General features: G+C 43.9%; 2 protein-coding genes across 2 annotated transcripts in view; one reads left to right on the top strand and one right to left on the bottom strand.

The window, feature by feature from the left end:
- LOC125894085 (uncharacterized) overlaps positions 1 to 24,491 on the bottom strand; it is a 328,241-nt gene that overhangs the window by 146,038 nt on the left and 157,712 nt on the right. The window lies entirely within an intron of this gene.
- The window catches only part of fat2 (FAT atypical cadherin 2), a 119,376-nt gene continuing 113,867 nt past the window's right edge, over positions 18,983 to 24,491 (top strand). Inside the window, exon 1 of the mRNA XM_049585213.1 lies at positions 18,983 to 19,250. The gene's annotated coding sequence lies outside the window, so the exon portion shown is untranslated. The remainder of the gene's footprint in view (positions 19,251 to 24,491) is intronic.

The following is a 24,491-nucleotide window of genomic DNA, read 5'->3' as shown; positions in this document are numbered from 1 at the left end:
AGGATTTCCACTAAATAATAACGTTAACGCTACTATCTAACGTTAGCACTGTAACCTTATTCTAAAACTCATCAGTCATCACTGACTGATTGAGTTTTAAAACTCTGGCGTTGTGTTTGACTGTCTTGGTTGTAACGTTACACTCGCTCTCTTCTTCGTGTATCTAATGTTACCATGCCAACGCCTACGTCTATCATATATGTAATGAGGACGTAATGGAGGAGGGGGGAGTAGGCCTTTGGAGAGAGGTGGAGTTGTGGATGTTCAAATTTTTTCTAAGTGCTGTGTGATATGCAGGAAAGGTACGAGATGCTTTAAGTTAACTAGCTAATGGCTAACTGTTGTTAGCATTACGTTAGCTAAAAGCACACAGCTTAACTAACCCGAATTTCATAAGTTTGCCTGAAAACGCTCCATCAGCCTGAAGTTCATCAGACATCAAGGATTAAATTATAAATATATATAACACCAGTCTGTGGGTCCATGACTCGGGGCTAACTGACTGACTGACTCCTTCTTTCATCAAGCACAGCTGGTTGCTAGGTAACATGAACGCCAGCGGGTCGGGGTGAGAACAACTGGTGACACAACCAGGAAATCCTCCGCTGACCAGACTGTCACATTTCAGACACTGTTCAGTTTGGCTGATGCGTCTTCAGAGGACGTGGCCGATGTCAACCATGAAGGTCGCGACCTTCAGAGGCTGCGGCGCCTGAACTGAGACACAGCTGATCAGAGACGTTTCCTGAGTCTGTGTCCTTGTTTCCACATTTGATTGCGTTGTTAATGTGCTAACTGGCTAACTAGCATCAAGATGCTCTTCCTGTTTCGGACGAGCTGATTGGTCGTCAGCTCTAGTGTTTGTGGTGTGTTCAGGTGCAAGTTTTGGGTTGAGACACGACGACGTGAGGCAACGCAGCAGGGGAACTTCATCGCCGCTTGTTCTCAGAAGTCAGTTTGGTGTCTGGGTCTTCACAGGAGACGTCTGAGGACGATGATGTCATGATGTTGTGAAGACGAGCGCAAACGGAGCTTCATCACACTGATGTAAGTTTTATTTATCGTCTCTAACTCTCATTTCCATTTCACCCAGCGTTCCCAGCTGTCACCGGTGACCAACAGCAGGAACACTGTGATTAAACGGGCTGGCTCCCAGAACAAACATGCCAACAGTCGTGACATATTTCCCCCCGCGTGTGCACATGTTAACTCAGACTGCACCTCAGAGCCCACACATGATGACACGTGTAAATATTGATGACTGAGTTTTTATCAGACATCATCCGTTCAGTTTGGAGATGATTACAGCTGTATAACACGCTGACATGTTTACACACACACACACACACACACACACACACACACTGATGCAGCACAAATAAACGCTCCATAAAAGAAACAGAGACAAATTTATATGCAAATATCAGCAGTGAGAAAATGCATTTCTTTGGAGGGGTGTGTGTGTGTGTGTGTGTGTGTGTGTGTGTGTGTGTGTGTAAACATATTTGCACAGGTGAATGAATGAATTTCCTGTGTAACCTTTCCTCCACTGAACACTCAGTGTTCCTGTTTGGAGGAACCACCTCAGTAATGTGTCCCAGCATGCCTCTGTCCGTCCCTCAGTCACTCCCCTCTTTTCTTTCCTTCTTTCGTTCTCCTGACTCATTCCTTCTGTTTCTGCACACACACACACACTGTTTGAAGTTTCAGGTCGATACTTTACTGATCCCTGAGGGAGAATTTACATGTCGCAGCAGCAGAACATGAACGCATCACGTGGTACAAACAGTAAACAGATGTCAGACACATGTACCGACAGAGGAAATGTTTGTCCTTTCACACTGTGCATGAATATATGTGTGTGTGTGTGTGTGTGTGTGTGTGTGTGTAAAATACAGTGAGGTGTGAAAAGTAAATGTAGCTTTAAGTTATCGCAGCTTCCAAATAAGTTACAAAACAGACGCCAGAACAGGAGACATGATGAACTTTAGTTTAACTCACTGTTCGATGATCCAGGAGCAAACATTCCTCAAATAAACAATCAGGCCTTTCCAAAAGCAAAGTTCAGATGGTTTGGTATTAAATGACTTCATCAGACAATAAAAACTAAACACAACCAAAAACACAACGTGGCGTCTTCCACGCTCCACGCTCACCTCAGCACACCCGCCTTTAATCAAAGGTTCCAGGTCAGGTGGTGCATTAAAGTGACCCAAAAATAATAGGAAACTAGGACTTGCTAGAAATGGCTCTGACATAAAAGTTGCTCGATGATGCTGATGTCCTTCCTGCACATGTAGAGGCAGCAACAAATGTTTGCATTGTGTATTTCTGCAAACCACAGATCCATTTGTTCATTTCATACGTGTTATATCAGTGTTTCTAACATGACGTAGTATCTGAGCTGGCCGTCATCTGCAGGTGGAGGGGATGGTGGGTAGTGTGACACCTTCACTGACACCTGAGACATCACCGTGTTTCCAGCGGAGACTGTGACACCAAAACTGAGTATTTTTAAGCTAAAACATCTTTTCCAAACCGTAACCAGGTGTTTTTGTGCCTAAACATAACCACACATTAACAGTGTGAAATTAGGTCGGAGTTACTCTCTGATGTTAACCAGCGTCAGTGACTCAGTTGAAATTCACTTTACTGAACTTACTGGACAGCATCATTGTGAAGGCGTAGCACACCCCCCCCGGTTCCTCTGTGGTTAACACCATTAGCTCTGTCAGCACTGTTGCTGTTATGGTGTTAGCACTGTTAGCTGCTAGCCGCCTGCTCACCCTCCTCCATGTTGAGGGAGGACTGTGTGCAGACAACTCCGACCCCCTGAGCGTCCCACAGAGCTCCTTTAACTGTCTTAAAAAAGAAACAGGTAAAATGTAAGAGGAGCAGGGCTGTTGGGACGTGTTGGATATTCAGGTGCTGCAGGTCAGACATACTGAGAGAAATGAAACCAAACTAAAAAGTTCTGCGCTCTGCCGTCTGACTCCTCCCCTACATGTTCACCAGAGACATTTCTCCATTATCTGGTATTTCAGCTTCTCCTGTTGGGCTCAAACTAAACATGAGAAAAACTATATTAACGTTTCACTTGTTAAAACTAGTCAGAACGGAACACATTAACATTAGAACATTAACACTATGAGGCCAATAAACTGTCAGTTAAAGCTCCAGTGTCTCAGATTTAACGTGAATATAATCTAATCAGTCTGTTTGCTTCAGTGTTTAATCACCAGGGAGGCACAATATTGATCTTTGGCCGATATATAACAACTTATTTGGCCGATAACTGATATCGATATATCCATTATTTTCCCTCCTAATGTCAGTGATCATCATCAAGTCTCTTCTGTAGATGAATTAACATCATGTTATACACGTTTACTGTCATGGTGACGGAGACATGAAACACTGTTCAGTGTCTGTAATATTCATTCATTCATTCATTCATTGTGCAGGATAAGAAAAAAAACATCCTCAGTGTTTCCTCACAGTGTTTCCTCAGAGTGTTTCCTCAGTGTTTCCTCAGTGTTTCCTCACAGTGTTTCCTCAGAGTGTTTCCTCAGTGTTTCCTCAGAGTGTTTCCTCAGTGTTTCCTCAGTGTTTCCTCAGTGTTTCCTCAGAGTGTTTCCTCAGTGTTTCCTCAGAGTGTTTCCTCAGAGTGTTTCCTCAGTGTTTCCTCAGAGTGTTTCCTCACAGTGTTTCCTCAGAGTGTTTCCTCAGTGTTTCCTCAGTGTTTCCTCAGAGTGTTTCCTCAGTGTTTCCTCAGAGTGTTTCCTCAGTGTTTCCTCAGAGTGTTTCCTCAGAGTGTTTCCTCAGTGTTTCCTCAGTGTTTCCTCAGTGTTTCCTCAGAGTGTTTCCTCAGTGTTTCCTCAGTGTTTCCTCAGAGTGTTTCCTCAGTGTTTCCTCAGTGTGTTTCCTCAGAGTGTTTCCTCAGAGTGTTTCCTCAGTGTTTCCTCAGAGTGTTTCCTCAGAGTGTTTCCTCAGTGTTTCCTCAGTGTTTCCTCAGAGTGTTTCCTCAGTGTTTCCTCAGAGTGTTTCCTCAGTGTTTCCTCAGAGTGTTTCCTCAGTGTTTCCTCAGAGTGTTTCCTCAGAGTGTTTCCTCAGTGTTTCCTCAGTGTTTCCTCAGAGTGTTTCCTCAGAGTGTTTCCTCAGTGTTTCCTCAGAGTGTTTCCTCAGTGTTTCCTCAGTGTTTCCTCAGTGTTTCCTCAGAGTGTTTCCTCAGTGTTTCCTCAGTGTGTTTCCTCAGAGTGTTTCCTCAGTGTTTCCTCAGTGTGTTTCCTCAGAGTGTTTCCTCAGAGTGTTTCCTCAGTGTTTCCTCAGAGTGTTTCCTCAGTGTTTCCTCAGTGTTTCCTCAGAGTGTTTCCTCAGAGTGTTTCCTCAGTGTTTCCTCAGTGTGTTTCCTCAGAGTGTTTCCTCAGAGTGTTTCCTCAGAGTGTTTCCTCAGTGTTTCCTCAGTGTGTTTCCTCAGAGTGTTTCCTCAGAGTGTTTCCTCAGTGTTTCCTCAGAGTGTTTCCTCAGTGTTTCCTCAGTGTTTCCTCAGAGTGTTTCCTCAGTGTTAAATCAGCTGGTGTGTGTGTGTGTTTCTGAGAGGAAGAGGCGTCTGAGGATAATTCAGCTCCTGAACAATGAACGCTGAAGGAATTCCTCCCAGCAGGAGCCACTTATCCTCCTGAATCAAACACACTGTTCATTTAAACAGGTAAAATATTATTATGAGTCTTAAATCAGTCAGCAGGTCGAGCAGAACATGAACCAACAGCGACGCTCAGACTGTCCATGAATGATGGCGGCTCTGTTTCCTCTTCATGTTGGAGAAACACGTCAGCCTGCTGCCGCCTGCATGATCATTATCAGCCGCTCAGGGCAGGCGTTAAGTGTGGGGGGGTCAAACACTGTAAATCAAACCCACCTCGATGGGGGTTCGTACTTTACAACCTGCAGGAGGGGGAGGTGACAGAAATATGAGGGACAAACCCTGCAGACAGGATTCACACACTGCTGTTAGAAAACTGTCTCATAAGACTTTACTGGTTTGATCAGAGTTGATTTTTATTTCAGGACTGATGAGGTTTTGTTGAGAGTTGAGCTGCTGAAATGAGTCTGTTGTCTTTAATCATTTCTTTTCATCTCAGTTTATTTGCACAGTGAAAAAATCGTGTAGTGGAATTTTAAAAAGACGGAGGACACGCACTTTGAACATCTCGATATGCTTTTGTTTGGAGGAATCCAGGTTAACATGTCTCTGATCTTTATCAGTCTGCATCTCCTGAGAGTTTACAGTCCAGTTGTCACAAGGCTCAGTGTTCAGGAGGCTGTGGGAGCCTCTGACTGAAGACACGATGTCATCCTGTCACTAATTAAATATCACTTTAAAGACAAAATCATCTCCAGAATCTCACAGACTTCTGACCGTCTCTTTGATCCGCTTGGTGCCGTGACATCATGTCGCAGTTCACATTTCGTTTTGTGACACAGTTCAGGTTATTTACTGAGTCCTTCTGGCGGCCTCGAGTCGTCGTCACTTCTGTGTGCGCAGAGTAAGGAAGTGAACTTGTTGATGGACACACTGACATGTTTTCAAAAGGCCAGCTGATGACTTGTCACGGCTCTGTGGCCTCAGTCCATTACTGAACACGTGGCGACAGTTTTCCTTTCACTGTCCGTCAGCGTGCAGGCGACAGGGTGGAACGTGAACAGGACTCAGAGCCGACCCTGCGTCCACTCTGATGATGAGTCGCTCCAGCTGCAGGTTTCTAAAAATGTTTTTCAGTTTTCAGCTCTCAGGTCGTCTTATATGAAAGTATAATTTAACTAGTTAACATAGACGTAACAGGTTACTGAGCCTCAGGAAAAAAACACTGCTTGATCAAATCAAAAAGTTGCTGCAGCAGAACTTTAAAACCTTTTTACAGACTGTAGCTCTGCAGTGACGGAGAATTGCTCTGTCAGCTGACTGCCCTGGCATCATCTAACACCAGCATCACCTCAAACGCTCTCTGTCATAGTTTATCCATGACGAAAACGTGATGTTGACGAGCTAAAGATGAATCTTGCTGGACTGTCATGATATTTTTGTCAACTAAAAGGTTTTGAATTAATCGTCGACATATCATCTGTTCCTCATCTCATCTTTTCATCCGTTCCCTCTCGGACATTGAAGGCCGAGAGCAGGCCGTGCTTGTGATGATCTTCAGATGCCTGACGAGTGACAGGCTGGTGAACTCCAGTAAATAGTCTGCACCAGGATGTGTGCCAAGTGTTTTAAATTTTTATGGATCAAAACAGTTTGCATTTTTGTAAACTAAAACTCTGAAGGATAAAATGACTAAAATGTGACTAAAACATTTTCATCTCAACACTGAAATTAAAGTAGTTTTCAGAATTAACACTGATGAAAAATCTGTAAACTAGAAAAGCAGTCAGAGAGTGCAGACCTCTGCCAAGTAGGTGATATTCCCTCCCACTCTGCATCAGATTTTGCAACCTGCACTGTGGTGTATTTATTTTGTACCAACACAGAACATAATGTTTTTTGTATTTTTCCTCTTTCTTTTTTCCAACACAGAACATCAATTTCAACTTTAGAATTACAACAATATTTAGCAAGCAGAACAAGACGTGCTTTCCGGCCACCAGATGGTGCTATTTTCACCGTCTCATTAGAAATTGGAATTGCTGCTGAGGCTGTCAGACGATAGACTTTTTTTATTATTTTATCCACTTTGCTTCAACCGATCACCACCAACATTATATCATCTGTTCCTTGTCCCATTATCCACCTTTCCTGAAAATTTCATCAAAATCCGTTCATAACTTTTTGAGTTAAGGTGTGTTCACACCGGACCTGTTTTTTTTTTCGCTGTCGCTCGGTTCGCCCCTTTGATATCGCTTCATCGCTCAGTTGCAATCGCTCGACAAATGTGGCAGAAATCAAGAGACTCGCTTTTTTGATTTGATGACATCATTGAAGCGATCGGGGAATTTCAGGGGTGCTTGACTGTCATGACATGTCAGCTTCATTGAAAGTATAGCTGCAAATTAAAAGCAACAATAGATGTAAAAACACACCGAGACAATGCATCTGTGATCAGTCCCCTAATGTAATTTGAACAATTTTTTCAATCTTCTCCAATTTCTCGTTTCATTTTATGGAAGTGATCAATGTAAGCGCACTTGTCCTAGAGCCGCCACAATGGTTTTTATAATGCAAATAACTCTGTTTAGATAAAACCTACAAGCTTCTCTTCCTATGACTTTTACTAAAAATGTGTCTTGTATGTTTTCTGAAGCCTTTAAGGTACAAAAATGAAACACACTACACTTCTGAGCATTTATACCTCCGACCGAAATTATACATTTTGATACAAACAGGACATATTGCAAAACTCTGTAAAAGTACACCAAAGCATACATTTTCGTTTCCAAATATTTATTTGAAAACAAAACGAAAGTAATCTCAACAGTGACTGCGCCAGCCGGTGGGACTGCGGCGCTTGGAGGGGCGCTGTAATCCCAGCAGTCCCAGTGTAAAGCACCACGGACAGCATCAATGCATCTATCGCTGTGGCTCAGAGGCTCTGATACCTGAGTCAGAGCACGTGAGCGGAGTTGGAGCTGGAGCTGCCTCAGCCATAGGTTATTGGTAGGAAGAAAAACGGCTGCTGACAAAACTGTCACTGTCAACTGCCTCCAAGCGCCGCAACGATCTGCCAGACCATCATACGTAACTTCATTGTTTATGCTGCCCGTGTGCTCAGAAACACACAATGAATGCATTTTTGAGTAATTTCCGAGAAGTTATGATAAAATAAAAAAAAGTATTACAGAGTATAGAATAGGACTGACAACCTCTCCAATGTCTCATGTCAATTAATTAACAATATCTGTCGGCTTTTTATAATGCCTTTTTTTTTTTTTTTTTGCAGCTGCGGCGTGTCTCCTGTTGAAAGTGGTGATTTGCTAAATACACTAAATACACATTAACTTTTGGTCTATAATATTGTTGGCTATATTACGAATTTTAATGAAAAATACTTAAGAACTAAAAGAAATAAACACCGAAATAATTAGTGGAAACTTTTTTTTATTGATAGTCCACCTCTCTGACATACTAACAACACACACACACACACACACTGAACACGCGACTGAATGAATGAATGAACACTGGAAGTGGTTCAGCTGTACCAGTCACTGTTGAGATTACATTCGTTTTTTATTATTAACAAAATATTTTTTATTGACCGTATGAATGATTTTGTTTTCAAATAAATATTTGGAAACGAAAATGTATGCTTTGGTGTACTTTTACAGAGTTTTGCAATATGTCCTGTTTGTATCAAAATGTATAATTTCGGTCGGAGGTATAAATGCTCAGAAGTGTAGTGTGTTTCATTTTTGTACCTTAAAGGCTTCAGAAAACATACAAGACACATTTTCAGTAAAAGTCATAGGAAGAGAAGCTTGTAGGTTTTATCTAAACAGAGTTATTTGCATTATAAAAACCGTCGTGGCGGCTCTAGGACAAGTGCGCTTACATTGATCACTTCCATAAAATGAAACGAGAAATTGGAGAAGATTGAAAAAATTGTTCAAATTACATTAGGGGACTGATCACAGATGCATTGTCTCGGTGTGTTTTTACATCTATTGTTGCTTTTAATTTGCAGCTATACTTTCAATGAAGCTGACATGTCATGACAGTCAAGCACCCCCCGGGATTCCGGCAGCCAATCAGCGTTGAGCTGCAAACGACAGGACCCAGCGAAATACCGCTCCAAATGAGATTTCTCATCTCAAGCGACAAGCGAAATCGCCTGTTTGCATTGACTTTGTATGTAAACTCGTTGCTAGCGACAAAAAACAGGTCCAGTGTGAACACACCTTTATGTTGCAGACAAACAGACTAACGCCGGTGAAAACATTCCCTCCTTGGTGGAGGTAATAATTATATTTTCAGTGTTAAACTGAAACCACACTGTTCTGAACAGAGCATTAAAAACAGCCCCAACTGTTCAAACTGAAATCAAATGAAAACTTTCCAAAGCAAATTAAAATAATAATTAAGTGTAATTAGTCACTTTCCTCTGGTGCATCTGTTTGCTCATTATCTTCATTTTCATGTCACCTGTTCTTCCTCAGGAACAGAGTGTGACATCTTGTATGTACAGGCGAGATCCAGGTGTGACTCTGAGAATCTGACAGATGCTATAAAAACATGATTAACTTTAATCACTCATCAGAGTCTAATGAGGAGATTAAATCTGAACCCACCCTGTGTATTAAAGGATTGTTGGGACAAAGCGAAACAAATCTGAGTCCACTGACTGACAGAGTTATAGAAGCTGAACCTGCTGCAGTCTGCAGCTTACAAAGATACTGACGACGGATTTAAGGTTCAGATTGTTTCAGAGTCGAGATGTGAAACTGTGACTTTCACGTGTGTGTGTGTGTGTGTGTGTGTGTGTCTGTGTGTGTCTGTGTATGTGTATGTATGTGTGTGTGTGTGTGTGTGTGTGTGTGTGTGTCTGTGTATGTGTATGTATGTGTGTGTGTGTGTGTATGTGTGTGTGTGTGTGTGTATGTATGTATGTATGTGTGTGTGTGTGTGTGTTAAAGCAGACCGTATTAATCAGTTCTGTTGGTACCATCCACAACTTTCCATTGTAGAGACAGAAAAAATGAACTGAAGCGCTCAGTGGAAACAGGTCTGTACAGGACAGAAGATGGTTGGCTGCAAAATGAGAGTGTTGGTCTGGCTGGTGGGCGGTCGGGTGACAAACTTTATCTTGTTACAGCCACTGAACACTAAAATCTGTTTCTGAAAACACGTGAGGGGAAAAATCGTTGTTGCAGAAACAGAATCTTGACTCATATTTGACCCCGACCTGCTGCCTCCTTTGACCTTTTCACTGAAGCTCAAGAAGTGACTGACAGCTGCTGCGTTACAGACTCCTCAGCTGTGATTGGTTGTTGCTGACCATGCTGCGATCTGACTGTAGTGAGCAACATTAGAGGAGGGAGGAAGAGGAGGAAGAGGAGGAAGGACATGTTTTCACAGATGATCTGTCTCGTGACCTTCAGTGAATATAACAGATTTGATAAAAGTTTAAAAACCGAAGCTTTAAAGTGTTAAATATTAAATGTGGCAGAGTGAGTGTTTAAGTGTCTGAATAAATGCCTTTAATTAACTTGCTCACATGTTCAGGTTCAAACAGCTCAGACAGGAAAGAAACGTTTTGAAGGTTCAGAGTGTGAAACACAAACACTTTATTAAAGTGGGACCAAATATGCAGCTCTGAAACCTTTCTCCGTTTAGGACCAATTTCTTCCTGAAACACTTTATGATCTGTTTCCTGTAAATGTTCCTGAGCTTCCTGTTCTCTGATGGACTCGTTCTGTTTCCTGTAAATGTTCCTGAGCTTCCTGTTCTCTGACGGACTCGTTCTTATGTGACTGATGAACACTGAGAAACCATGATGGAGGACGAAGAACAGGACGGGACATATACTGGGTGGTGCTGACCTGTTCCAGTCAGGACAGAAGACTGACTGACCCTCAGTGTGGATGGAGCAGCGTAGATGGAGGAGTATAGATGGAGCAGCGTAGATGGAGCAGCATAGATGGAGCAGTATAGATGGAGTAGCATAGATGGAGCAGTGTAGATGGAGCAGCGTAGATGGAGCAGTGTAGACGGAGCAGTATAGATGGAGCAGCGTAGATGGAGCAGCGTAGATGGAGTAGCATAGATGGAGCAGCATAGATGGAGCAGCGTGGATGGAGTAGCATAGATGGAGCAGCATAGATGGAGCAGCATAGATGGAGTAGCATAGATGGAGCAGCATAGATGGAGTAGCATAGATGGAGCAGCATAGATGGAGCAGCGTAGATGGAGTAGCATAGATGGAGCAGTATAGATGGAGCAGTATAGATGGAGCAGCGTAGATGGAGCAGCGTAGATGGAACAGCGTAGATGGAACAGTATAGATGGAGCAGCATAGATGGAGCAGCGTAGATGGAGCAGCGTAGATGGAGTAGCATAGATGGAGCAGCATAGATGGAGCAGCGTAGATGGAGTAGCATAGATGGAGCAGTGTAGATGGAGCAGCGTAGATGGAGCAGCGTAGATGGAGCAGCGTAGATGGAACAGCGTAGATGGAACAGTATAGATGGAGCAGCATAGATGGAGTAGTGTAGATGGAACAGCGTAGATGGAACAGTATAGATGGAGCAGCATAGATGGAGCAGCATAGATGGAGCAGCGTAGATGGAGTAGCATAGATGGAGCAGCATAGATGGAGCAGCGTGGATGGAGTAGCATAGATGGAGCAGTATAGATGGAGCAGTATAGATGGAGCAGCGTAGATGGAGCAGCGTAGATGGAACAGCGTAGATGGAACAGTATAGATGGAGCAGCATAGATGGAGCAGCGTAGATGGAGCAGCGTAGATGGAGTAGTGTAGATGGAACAGAGTAGATGGAGCAGTATAGATGGAGCAGTGTAGATGGAGCAGCGTAGATGGAGCAGCGTAGATGGAGTAGCATAGATGGAGCAGCATAGATGGAGCAGCGTAGATGGAGCAGCGTAGATGGAGCAGTGTAGATGGAACAGAGTAGATGGAGCAGTATAGATGGAGCAGCGTAGATGGAGCAGCGTAGATGGAGCAGCGTAGATGGAGTAGTGTGTAGATGGAGCAGCGTAGATGGAGCAGCGTAGATGGAGCAGCGTAGATGGAGCAGCGTAGATGGAGCAGAGTAGATGGAGCAGCGTAGATGGAGCAGCGTAGATGGAGCAGAGTAGATGGAGCAGCGTAGATGGAGCAGCGTAGATGGAGCAGCGTAGATGGAACAGCGTAGATGGAGCAGCGTAGATGGAGCAGAGTAGATGGAGCAGCGTAGATGGAACAGCGTAGATGGAGCAGCGTAGATGGAACAGAGTAGATGGAGCAGCGTAGATGGAGCAGCGTAGATGGAGCAGAGTAGATGGAGCAGCGTAGATGGAGCAGCGTAGATGGAGCAGAGTAGATGGAGCAGTGTAGATGGAGCAGCGTAGATGGAGCAGAGTAGATGGAGCAGTGTAGATGGAGCAGCGTAGATGGAGCAGCGTAGATGGAACAGCGTAGATGGAGCAGCGTAGATGGAACAGCGTAGATGGAGCAGAGTAGATGGAGCAGCGTAGATGGAGCAGAGTAGATGGAGCAGCGTAGATGGAACAGCGTAGATGGAGCAGCGTAGATGGAGCAGCGTAGATGGAGCAGCGTAGATGGAGCAGCGTAGATGGAGCAGCGTAGATGGAGCAGAGTAGATGGAGCAGCGTAGATGGAGCAGCGTAGATGGAGCAGAGTAGATGGAGCAGCGTAGATGGAACAGCGTAGATGGAGCAGCGTAGATGGAACAGCGTAGATGGAGCAGCGTAGATGGAGCAGCGTAGATGGAGCAGTATACAGTGCCCTCCAAAAGTATTGGAACGGTGAGGCCAATTCCTTTATTTTTGTTGTAGACTGAAAACATTTGGGTTTGACATCAAAAGATGAATATGAGACAAGAGATCAACATTTCAGCTTTTATTTCCAGGTATTTACATCTGGATCTGATACACAACTTAGAAGATAGCACCTTTTGTTTGAACCCATGTCACTGACAGGTGTGTTTTGTTGCCCAGGTGTCTCCCAATTACATTGATTATTCAAACAATAAATAGCACTGAATGTCTGAGCTCAGTTTCAGATTGGGTACGATAGATTTTGCCTGTGCAGACTGCATTTAGAGGTGGAACCAACATGAAAACCAGAGAGCTGTCTATGGGTGAAAAAGAAGCAATTGTGAATCTGAGAGAAGATGGACAATCAATCAGAGCCATTGCACAAACATTGGCCATAGCCAGTACAACCATTTGGAATGTCCTGAAGAAGAAAGAAACCACTGGTGTACTAAGCAACAGACGTTGAACAGGTAGACCAAGGAAAACATCAGCAGTTGATGACAGAAACATTGTGAGAGCTGTAAAGAAAGACCCTAAAACAACTGTTAGTGACATCAGCAACAACCTCCAGAGGGCAGGAGTGAAGGTATCACAATCTACTGTTCGCAGAAGACTTCATGAACAAAAGTACAGAGGCTACACCAGAAGATGCAAACCACTCATTAGCAAGAAGAATAGGAAGGCCAGGCTGGAATTTGCCAGAAGGTTCAGAGATGAGCCTCAAAAATTCTGGGAAAAAGTTTTATGGACTGATGAGACAAAGATTAACTTTTTCCAAAGTGACGGAAAGGCTAAAGTTTGGAGAAAGAAAGGATCTGCTCATGATCCCAAACATACAAGCTCATCTGTGAAACACGGTGGAGGTAATGTCATGGCTTGGGCTTGCATGGCTTCTTCTGCGACGGGCTCTTTCATCTTCATTGATGATGTAACACATGATGGCAGCAGCAAAATGAACTCAGAAGTCTACAGAAACATTTTGTCTGCTAATTTAAAGAAAGATGCAACCAAACTGATTGGGAGATCCTTCATCATGCAGCAAGATAACGACCCAAAACACACTGCCAAAACAACAAAGGAGTTCATCAGGGGCAAGAAGTGGAAGGTTTTAGACTGGCCAAGTCAGTCTCCAGACTTAAACCCAATAGAGCATGCATTTTACCTGCTGAAGAGGAGACTGAAGGGAGTAACCCCCCAAAACAAACAACAACTGAAAGAGGCTGCGGTGAAAGCCTGGAAGAGCATCACAAAAGAAGAATGCAAAAGTTTGGTGATGTCAGTGGGTCACAGGCTTGATGCAGTTACTGAAAGCAAAGGATTTGCAGCTAAATATTAAGTCTCATTCACTTTAATCTATTTTAAGTTTATATGTTCCAATACTTTTGCTCACCTAAAAAATTTTGTGTTCCATTACAAATAATGCTATCTTCTAAGTTGTGTATCAGATCCAGATGTAAATACCTGGAAATAAAAGCTGAAATGTTGATCTCTTGTCTCATATTCATCTTTTGATGTCAAACCCAAATGTTTTCAGTCTACAACAGAAGTAAACGAATTGGACTCACTGTTCCAATACTTTTGGAGGGCACTGTAGATGGAGTAGTATAGATGGAGCAGCGTAGATGGAGCAGTGTAGATGAGTATAGATGGAGCAGCGTAGATGGAGTAGTATAGATGGAGCAGTGTAGATGGAGCAGTGTGAGGTAGCAGCAGGTTACGTCAGGTGGATGTGAGCTCTCTTCCTCCAGGCTCTCCTCTCCTCTCAGCTTCACCTGCTGACGGTGGCTCAGTGCCCACCTTCTGTTGGTGTTTATTTCTGGACTGACCCTCCTCCATCCCTTCCCCTTCCCCCTCCTCCTTCTCCTCCTCCTCCTCTTCTTCCTGCACCTCTAGGTCCATCTCTTTGTATCGTTCAGACATTTTATGATTAATGTCACTGCTTTCTGTTTCCTCTCTATCCCTCCTCCTCCTCCTCCTCCTTACATTCCTGACAGTCCCCCTCTTCTCAGTTTTTGCACCTTCATCATCCTCCCTTTTCTATTTTCTCTCACACAGCTTCTTTTTTCTTCCCTTGTTAACTCTCCACCTCCTCATGTTTCTCTCTTTTCTTCCACTGACCTCCATCTTTACATCTTTACTCCATTTACTCCGTCACCCCCCTGTCTTAACTCCATCTGTCCTCCTCCTCCATCTCTGTCCCCACAGGTCCATGTGACTTCAGACTTTAGACTTTATTGTCCCCAGAGGGGACACACAGCAGTTTGACCGACAAACAGAACAGAACAGACATCGTTGCACATACACATACACACATTGCACAGGACATTTGGACAGAGACAGAAACAACATTACAGACTTCACCTCTGGTGCAGTCAATGGTGTAGAGTGTGTAGAGAAAGGGGCTTAGTACAAAGCCCTGTGGTGCTCCGGTGTTGGTGGTGAGCTTGGGGTCTGTCACTGAGGAAAGTGTGTGTAAGATGGATGAGCTGGGGGGAGGGGGGGGGGGTATGTTGAGGTGATGGAGCTTCTGGATCATCAGGTGCCGCTGTATGGTGTTGAAGGCAAAGCTGAATTTGACGAAGAGGATTCTGGCGAAGTGTCCTGGTGAGTCAAGGTGCTGGAGGAGGGTGTGGAGAAGGGAGGCGACAGCATCCTCCGTTCCCCTCCTGGCCTTGTAGGCGAATTGGTGGGGGTCCAGCTGCAGGGTGACAAAGGGCATGATGGTGTTGAGGATCAGCTTCTCCAGGCACTTCATCGGGATGCATGTGAGGGCAATGGGGCGGTAGTGGTTGAGTTCTGTGGGTCGGGGCTTTTTGGTATGGGGATCATGGTGGCAGTTTTCCAGAGGATGTCCTCTGTGTCCTCAGCTCCACCTCATCCTGAGGCCTCGGGGGAATCTTCTGCTCACCTTCTGTTCACCTTTAAAGAGACAGTAACATGTTTCACACAGACATGTTCTCAGGGCAAAGGTCAACATGCTGCTGTCACATGTTCTCACACACACACACACACACACACACACACACACACACACACGTTAAACTCACTGTAGATCAGTGTGTGCAGGTATTTTTACATGAAGCAGGAGGAGCAAAGAAACAAAGAGATGTTCACAGTTCGTTCATCTTTCAGTGCTGCTGTTAGATTTACCATGACAGCAGAGGACAGACATGTCGGAGCAGCTGTAGTCCTCCTTCCTGCAACCGTTCATCTTTCTTCAGTATTAATGAACCTCATACAGAGAGGGATATATATGATCAGGTGATTTGAAATGATTTAAACCATTAGAAGAACACAGAGGTGTCCTGGGAGTCCGTAATCATAAACTAAGCACAAAAATTAAAGTATGTGTGTTTGGTAGATTATTTATTTGTTGTAACAAAGCTTCTTGGCAAAAAATCTTATACCGTTAGGAAGCCTGTTTATTTCCCTTTTAAACTGTGTCACACTTGTAAGGAGCATGTATTTGTGGGATGAGCAGCAGAGCTGAGTATGTGGGTTGTGCCCATGAAAAAAATACCAAATATTCTCTGAAGTCTCACTTATTAACTGACTTTTAGATCGTTGTTCCCTTCAGCTGTCTGTGAGCTGAGCCTCAGCTTTATCATTCTTTACTAACTCCAGCCTCTTAATTCAGTCACATGAAGTAGATCAGATCTTCTCCCTGTAGTTTGTAATCAGATTACTGTCCTGAGGCAGCAGTTAGAGAAGCTGAATGCTCTCAGTTCATCTGAGTGTTGACACAACAGCAACACAAAGACTGATGAGTCCCTGCTGCAGCAGCTAATGACCCCTTTGCATTACTCTGCATTACTCTGCTTTACTCTGCATTACTCTGCTTTATTCTGCATTACTCTGCATTACTCTGCTTTACTCTGCATTACTCTGCTTTATTCTGCATTATTCTGCTTTACTCTGCATTACTCTGCTTTACTCTGCATTACTCTGCATTATTCTGCTTTACTCTGCATTACTCTGCTTTACTCTGCATTACTCTGCTTTATTCTGCATTACTCTGCATTACTCTGCTTTACTCTGCATTACTCTGCTTTATTCTGCATTATTCTGCTTTATTCTGCATTACTCTGCTTTACTCTGCTTTATTCTGCATTACTCTGCTTTACTCTGCATTACTCTGCTTTACTCTGCATTACTCTGCTTTACTCTGCATTACTCTGCTTTATTCTGCATTACTCTGCATTACTCTGCTTTACTCTGCATTACTCTGCTTTACTCTGCTTTATTCTGCATTACTCTGCTTTACTCTGCATTACTCTGCTTTATTCTGCATTACTCTGCATTACTTTGCATTACTCTGCTTTATTCTGCATTACTCTGCATTACTCTGCTTTATTCTGCATTACTCTGCATTACTCTGCTTTACTCTGCATTACTCTGCTTTACTCTGCTTTATTCTGCATTACTCTGCTTTATTCTGCATTACTCTGTATTACTCTGCTTTACTCTGCATTACTCTGCTTTATTCTGCTTTACTCTGCATTACTCTGCTTTACTCTGCATTACTCTGCTTTATTCTGCATTACTCTGCATTACTTTGCATTACTCTGCTTTATTCTGCATTACTCTGTATTACTCTGCTTTACTCTGCATTACTCTGCTTTATTCTGCTTTACTCTGCATTACTCTGCTTTACTCTGCATTACTCTGCATTACTCTGCTTTACTCTGCTTTACTCTGCATTACTCTGCTTTACTCTGCATTACTCTGCATTACTCTGCTTTACTCTGCATTACTCTGCTTTATTCTGCATTACTCTGCTTTACTCTGCTTTACTCTGCATTATTCTGCTTTACTCTGCATTACTCTGCATTACTCTGCTTTATTCTGCATTACTCTGCTTTACTCTGCATTACTCTGCATTACTCTGCTTTACTCTGCATTATTCTGCATTACTCTGCATTACTCTGCATTACTCTGCTTTATTCTGCTTTACTCTGCATTACTCTGCTTTACTCTGCTTTATTCTGCATTACTCTGCTTTACTCTGCATTACTCTGCTTTACTCTGCTTTACTCTGCATTATTCTGCTTTACTCTGCTTTACTCTGCATTACTCTGCTTTACTCTGCATTACTCTGCATTATTCTGCTTTATTCTGCTTTACTCTGCATTATTCTGCTTTACTCTGCATTACTCTGCTTTACTCTGCATTACTCTGCATTATTCTGCTTTATTCTGCTTTACTCTGCATTACTCTGCTTTATTCTGCATTACTCTGCATTACTCTGCTTTACTCTGCATTATTCTGCTTTACTCTGCATTACTCTGCATTACTCTGCATTACTCTGCTTTATTCTGCATTACTCTGCTTTATTCTGTATTATTCTGCTTTACTCTACTGTACATTACTCTGCTTTACTCTGCTTTACTCTACATTACTCTGCTTTACTCTGCATTATTCTGCTTTACTGTACATTACTCTGCTTTACTCTACATTACTCTACATTACTCTACATTACTCTGCATTATTCTGCTTTACTCTACATTACTCTGCATTACTTTGCTTTAGTCTGCTGTACTCTGCTTTAGTCTACATTACTGCTTAACAGAGACATGAACAGAGGGGTCGTTACCCGGGAGGGTCACATGGTCACACCCAGGGGCGTAGCACGAAATTCTCGGCCCTCTGCATGAGCAGTCTTTGGGGGCTCCTCACCTTCCCCTCTGAGTAAGTTTCCTTTTTTTCCTTTGGAATCCTGATGTCTGTTTCTCGGGGAGCGGTCTTACTGTTCGTTGTTGCTCGGCACCAGAGGTGGTCAGTTTTTCAGTTTGAAAATCAAACGATAATTTCTGTTTTTACAGTTTCTGACTGTGATACATGGTGTAATTCTGGCAATTTTTATTTTAATATTTTAATATCAGCTGTAAAATAATGACAGTTGCAACCATTTAAGTAAAATTGAAATACAATTTAAATTGAAATGAATAAAAAATAACAATTTAAATGAAAAAAGAAACAAAAAAATGACCATATAAATTAAAATGAATACAGATACATTAATTTACATTAAAATAAGTACAAAAAACACCATTGTAATTAAAATATAAAAGAATAACAATTTAAATTAAGATAAGTTGATAAATAAAATAATGTCATTTGTATTCCCCCCCCCCCCCATAAATAACAAATGGTCCCTAATGTGTGAAACGTATGAAATCAGTTTGTCAGTAAAGTTTTTTGAGGAAAAACGTCTGAATTAAATCAGAATAAGTAACTGAACATAATGCAGAGATGTACAGTATCAACACACACACACACACACACACACACACACACGGACTCACCCTAGAAGCTCTTGTCCTGGCAGAGACCCAAAGGCCTGAGCCTGCAGGCGACAGAGGGGGGAGCACAGCCCACAATCTGGGCAAATGGAAGGTGTGTGTGTGTGTGTGTGTGTGTGTGTGTGTGTCATGGGGAGGAGGGACAGAGTGTGTAAAGTGGGTGGAGATGGAGTCCTGAGGGAGTGTTGAGGTGTCTCAGCAGCTCTCTGGTTCAGAGCCTCTGAAGGCGCTCAGGTTGAAGTTACCGTCAGTCGAAACACACTCCTACAGCTCTGTGCGTGTGTGTGTGTGTGTGTGTGTGTGTGCGTGCGTATGTTTTCTGCTTCTCCACATGGATTTAACACCAAAGCATGATGGGAGTACAGCGGCCGTCCTCGTCCTGTCAGAGGATTGTTAAAGTTGCTGCAGTGTGAGGGGAGAGCAGAGATTCCTGCAGGAGTCGCCTGACGGGACCTCAGGTGAGTTTTCTGTGTTGCTCAACGTGCACGCTGCTTCACTCCGCCTCTCACTGCTGGTGACTGCGGAGCGTAACGCCTGTATTTAGTTTTAATCTCACCAAACACTGCACAGGAGTGTGTGTAAACAGAGGAAGACTCTCAGAGGAAGAAGTTGTGCTGTAGCAGATAAACGCTGCAAACTTTTTAGCCTCATAGACAATGATCCTGCAGTTAGAGAGTGTGTGTGAGGCCCTCTGATGGTTTGTCATGTGTTTAAACACCAACTGTTGCCACAGACAGATCTGATATTTAAGAGTTGATCAATTAATTTAGGGATTTATTCAGAGAAAGAAAAAAGCAGTGTGTGTGGTTTGATAAAAGATTGGTAAGCCTGCGTCTCTGACAGTTTTAGCTCGGAGCGTTTGCATGTGGGAGGGACGAGAGCTGAGGAGCAGCAGTACAGACACATGTCAACGCACGCCGCCGAGCTCCCGTCCCTCCCTTCGCTCAGAGCTGATTTCCTCTGTGAGGAGTCAAATTGCTCAATCATGTTTTTGAAGCATTGATGACGCATGTGTCCAAATCTCAGCGAAAGGTAGAAAATTGAGTTGGGTCGGGAGCTGTGTGGCGGTCCTGTCACTGTCACTGAGGCCAGATTGTGAGGCTCGTGTGAAATGGAGGAAGTGATGGATGAACGCCAACCTGACTGATTCATTTCTGTGATGAAGGCGACACACAGGTGGTTGTTTCATAAACAGTGTGAAACTCCTGAACCTCAGCTGACCTGAGAGCTGCCCCAGCCCGCGCTGCCGTTTGACTCTAAGACACATGAATTGGTTTTAATGAGCGAGAGAGAAATCTGTCAACTTGTTGAAGTAGGATGAAGTTTTTGGGAGCAGAGATATCACAGTGGGTCATGTTGAACCATTCAGACTGCACTGAGAGCTGTTTCAATGATCTAATGGGCAGTTTGACAAAAGCTGAGACTCGTTAACGGTGGTGTGGAGATAAAGTCTAGACTCAGAGGATGGATGGAAGTGGCCGTCATAAAGGATAGATGGATATTACCCACAGTGCAGTTAGGCTGTTGGTCCCTGCAGCTCTGTGCTGACTGTTTTATGGCCTCGGTTGTTCTCTGAGTGAGTGAGCTGCAGACTCTCTCACAGGAACCAGTGAGATTAGACTGGAAATAATCTTCTAAAAGAGAGACGAAGGGCTCAGTAAATGAAATGCACCATAATGCACACACACACACACACACACACACACACACACACACACACACACATTTATCCCACAGTCAGGTCTGATCGAAGCATCTGAAGGACTGACAGTTAACAGGATCACTGCTGAGCATCTCTGATCCTCCCTGTAATTATGGTATTTGCTTTAAGGCCTGAGTGACCCTCTGGGTGTGTCAGTGTGAGTGTGGGGCGGCAGTTTAACTTTAATGGACCCCCCCGACCCCTCCACTCAACCCTCCACCCTTCATGACCTGCAGCTCTGAGGGCAGAGGCCCAGAGAGCTGCAGCATGTCGACTGTAGGACAGAACAGTTCAGTTTTATAAAGAGGAACTCACAGTATAACTACTAACAGTGTGACTGTGTCTCTGCAGCTGTTGACACATTAATTTTTCTAAATGAACATAAAGGGATTTAGACAAATTGTGTCCAGTCTAATTGCAGTTTTAAATCTGTCTGTGTTTCCCCACACTGACGTTAAATCCTCCTCAGAACGTTTCTGTGACTTCACTGGATCTTTACGAGCGTTCACACTCGGTGCTCCAACACGACTTTAACAGATGTTGTGACAGTAAAAGTTTTAGGGTCGGGTGAAGCCACTTCACTGAGACACGACGCTTCAGATGTCAGTTAATATGTTTTTTTATAAACTTTGATGAAATAAACTTATAAAAAACTCCAGTTTGTAGTTGGTAAGAAAAAAACAGCATGTTAGTGAAAAACAGTAAAAAGTCAGACTGATATAAAGTCACTGAACCATCGCACAGCTCACTGAGGTCTGCTGTGATGTGTCACATGACAACATGCATGTTAAGAACATAATACCTGTTTTCCATGAGAACTGTCATGTACATTCTATGTGGGGTTTTAAATGCAGGAAAACACATCTGATTTATCAGACTGCATCCCCACACTGCTCTCAGTCTTAGACACCTTCAGTAGGAGCTCTGGATATAAACTGAATCTCACCATGAGTCACATGTTCCCGCTCAGTCAGCCTGCTGAGGAGTACCCACTCCAAAATGTGCCATTCAACACCTCCAAGTCTGCGTTTGTTTATGGTGGTGTGTATGTGGCCAACACGTTAGAAGAAAGATTTTGTCTCTTTGCTTACAAAAGACTCTGTGCAATGGTCTCTGCTGAAGCTGTCTGCTGCTGCTGGAATTTACACCATCAAGATGAATATTTTCCCACATTTACAAATCTCACTTCCCCTCACTTTCCTCTGCAGAAGTCTTATCTTGGAATGTTCTAGAATAAAAAGGAACCTGGCCTGCACACACACTCGTCTACAGCAGCACATCTTTGCTGAACAGCACCTTTTTCATCTGGGCCAGTTTGGGAGTAAAGACCTTGAGGAACCTGTATGTAGGTGCATCTGTCCAACAACCAGTTAAAAGGTCTCTCCTCCTTCAAGACACTTTTTTTTGATAGCTTCAAATTTGCAGTTTTGCCCGGTGCTCATTTCCTAATTGTCCTGCTCTTCCTAATGATTCTGACCTCGATGCTTTGTTGGAACCTCTCTGGAGGCGATCTCAACTCTTTACCTGAATATTTACAATCTGTGTTCGGACGGCCCTCGGGACCTCAAAACTATATGGGAGGCGGATTTGGAAGGGACAGTCCTGGCTGATGTTTGGGAAGAGATTTTGCAGATTATCTGTTTGTGTTAAACACAGTTATATTTAATGCACTGAGCCCACTGAACCAAAGCAAATAATAATAAGTGTTCATTGAATCGACAGCTGCTGAAACTGAAATGTTGTAAACATGTAATAAAAAGCGAGAAACGCGAGAGTTTTAAAAAAATCGGCGATGGACTCTTTTCCCATCCCCAGTAGATCAGAGCTGTGGAGACGTGTTTCTTTTTCTTTTCTTTTTTTTTTTTTGTCCTGCTGTGTCATGTTTGACGTCACGGACAGGCCAGAAAACAGCTCAGCAAACAGCAGGAAGCAGCTGGAGGCCGCTGAACATGTCACGCTGGTTACTTGTTTTACTATCTGTTACTGATTCAGTCGCTCATTTGACTCAGTGAAGACTAATTTGGATCAAAGTTTGATCCTCTCAGACAGAGACGGATGAAGTTTGTTGCTGAGGTGACAAAGTGGCTAAAATTAGTGTGTTCAATGGAGCTGGAGCAGATAAATCCCTGTGACTGCTGCAGAGTCATTTGTCTTGGGAGAAAATGATGATTGTAACCTTTCACACTAACGGCAGAAGCCAGATGTCGGTGGGTTTTTGTGTCCGGTGGCAAACAGGCTTCATCAGCACAATAAAGAACAGACCATATCACACATCCACACATTATAGTGTATCCTGGACTGCAGCATGTTGTGACTCACTGTTTTATGTCACAGCAGATCTGACAGAACACAGGAACTGCATGTAAATCATCAGAGTTCTCTGTCAGACCTCAAACATTAGATCAGTGTGATGAAGCTCATTTTGTTCTCTGAATGTTGAGTTAGTGTTAATTACAGTCCGACCCCCCCGGCCCTGTTCTCAGAGTGTCATCAGAGCGCCCTGCGGTCCTGACAGGGTTAAGTGTCTCTGCAGCAGAGCAGCTCAGGTTGTTAACTCAGCCCAATATAACCAGTCAGCTCCAGTTAAAGCTTCAGCGTCCCAGCTTCATGCTGAGGGTGTGACAGAGGTTAGGCTGCAGGCTGCGCCCTCCCCCGACCCCCTGACCCCCCCCACAGCCCCCCCGACATCACCCAGAGGGCTGGTCTGAAGGTACAGTCCTGCAGAGGCGTTCGCTGGGACGGTTCCTTCACACGGCGTCTTATAAAGGAATCAACAGTTCGGTAAAGTTCAGCTCTGTCTGTGTTCTTACCTGGGTTTATTCAAAAGGAAACATCCAATCAGCTGTGAGCACACAGCGGTGACGTCAGAGGCTGATGATAAGAAGTGAAAGTGATCGATTAGAGTCGTCTTGTTCTGATCAGATCAAAACCTGTCTCTGTCTCATTAGAGCGGTTCAGCTGCTGATGCGGTCTGACCTGTGGGACTAATGTCCCCGAGTAATGAGGTCCAACCTGCAGCCTGACTCTGAACCAGCAGAGTCCAGCAGGGACGGACCGCTGCTGCTCAGAGGTGAAGAGTCACAGTCATTAAAGTCTGAGAACAGGAAGAAAAAGTCATAAAGTGAGAGCAGAGCAGAGCCGAGTGCTGGAGGCAGAGGACGAGTCGGGGCGGGCAGAGCGAGGGGACGACCCGAGTCCTTCCTCTGACCCCTGACCTCCCCTGACCCTCCAACGCCTCTTTTTAATTGGTACCCGCAGCAGGAAGATGTCAGGGAGGTACAGCTGCATCACTGAGTGTTTTCTGTTCTTATGCAAATGTCAGCTCACAGTTTTCATCACGGCTCAGGAGGCGTCAGCTGTTTGGAGGGGCCGAACCAAACATGACTGACAGGTGCCGCCTCCTACACATCAACACACAGATTTATAGAGAGCCACCCTCCTCACACACACACAGAGAGAGGCGCCCCAATAAAATCAGGAGGCATTAGTCTCATATGTCATGAAATCTAATAAAACAGAATCCGTCCTCAGCCTGCTAACCAGAGAATAACCTTACCTTGAGTTTCCTCAAGTGTTGAGCTGGTGTAAATTGACTGTGCACGTTCTTTAATGTGTGTAGCATCAGTAGCTCCAGAAGCTCCAGCCTTCATCATCATTATCATCATCATCATCATAATGTGTCGACATCGTCATCTGTTTGTCAATGTGTCGTACGGGAGCCAGTGAGGCTCAGTGAAGAACAAATGACAGGGAGATATGAGGACCTCACAGTGTGCAGAGGACAACAGTCGACGTGGTTCAGACCGCAGGAGGCTCCAATAACTGCCGACACTTTACAGAAACCTTCCAGCTACAGAGGGATTAGTGCAGATTATAATGTGTTATTCTCAAGGATGAGGACGAGGAGGACGAAGGTTTTACCCACCTGGATAGAAACCTCCAGGCTCGTTAGTACAAAGCGTAACATATCAGTGTGACTCAGATCAGCAGCGTCTTT

Source organism: Epinephelus fuscoguttatus, linkage group LG9 (assembly GCF_011397635.1).
Source record: "Epinephelus fuscoguttatus linkage group LG9, E.fuscoguttatus.final_Chr_v1".
Lineage (NCBI taxonomy): Eukaryota > Metazoa > Chordata > Actinopteri > Perciformes > Serranidae > Epinephelus > Epinephelus fuscoguttatus.
This window is presented reverse-complemented; position numbering and strand designations above follow the sequence as displayed.